The sequence below is a fragment of the Chinchilla lanigera genome, unplaced genomic scaffold (genome assembly GCF_000276665.1).
Source record: "Chinchilla lanigera isolate Chin_1 unplaced genomic scaffold, ChiLan1.0 scaffold00105, whole genome shotgun sequence".
Lineage (NCBI taxonomy): Eukaryota > Metazoa > Chordata > Mammalia > Rodentia > Chinchillidae > Chinchilla > Chinchilla lanigera.
Window position 1 is genome coordinate 6,704,779 of NW_004955506.1, and position 1,090 is coordinate 6,705,868.

The following is a 1,090-nucleotide window of genomic DNA, read 5'->3' on the forward strand; positions in this document are numbered from 1 at the left end:
CTATTCGTGCCATTCCAGAAGGGATATGGAAAACATACCGCTGGGCTCAGAAACTGTGAGTATCTTCTTTCCAAATATGAGTACAAAAACTTCATTGTAAGATCCTTGGGGGCCAGAATCGTGAAGTCAACATTTCTGAGAAAGGTATTTCCCTGTCTTACATCAGATCAACCTCAGCTGATTGAAACTGAAATTGTATGGTCGTAAATCAACTTCATGTGGATTGGGAGTGCAGTTTAGTGGGAGAACACTTGCCTACATCCATATTTACATACAGCAAAATAGGTTTGTCAGGTGTGTATCATCTTTTTTTTTTTCAGGTAAATTGTCACATCCTCCAACTTGAGTCTTTCACTTTTGATACATCAGGGTTCTTTCCTTCCCCATACGTACAGGGTTACCTTATTCACTTAAAGGCCTACAATATTCCATAGTGTGTATATGTCATGGTGTATTTATTTCTTATTTTTTGTTTGTTTTGAGACAGGGTCTCGCTATGTGGTAGAAGCTGGCTTTAACTCCTGTACGTAGCCCAGGTTGGCCGTGACGTCACGGCAGTCCTTCTCCTTCAGCCCCCTGAGTGCTGGGATTACAGGCATGCACCACCACAACTGTCATAGTGTATTTATTTTATTTATTTCAATTTTTTTTATTTTTTTGAAACAGGTTTTCTCTGTGTAGTGCAGGATGACCTTGAATTTGCTTATGCACCCCAGGCTGGCCTCCAACTGAATTCCTGGCCATCCTCCCGCCTCAGACTCCTGAGTGCTACGATTACAGGTGTGCACCACCACACCCAGCAGTCATGGGATATTTAATAATTTCCCTACTGATGGATGTTTAGAGAATATTCAGGTTATTTTCCTCATTTTAAAATAATTGGTACATTGCTGTATATAATGATTGTATTCCTCACGGGCAGTTGGTACACGTACATAACACTGTACAACTTAATTCCTTGTCTCATGCCCTTTCCTCCCCCTCCCCTCCCTCCATCTCTTGATCTGCTTCCCTTTGAGAAAGATCTATCTCCCTTCTTCCTCTTATCTATCTTTAATTTTGCTCTGCATTTATGCTTTGGGTTTCTCAT

General features: G+C 41.1%; 1 protein-coding gene across 1 annotated transcript in view; it reads left to right on the top strand.

Annotated features, from left to right (window-relative positions):
• Nucleotides 1–6: 6 nt before the first annotated feature.
• The window catches only part of LOC102018625 (leucine-rich repeat-containing protein 37A2-like), a gene marked incomplete in the record, with an annotated part of 39,895 nt that continues 38,811 nt past the window's right edge, over nt 7–1,090 (top strand). The window contains 1 exon segment of the mRNA XM_005407497.2: nt 7–55.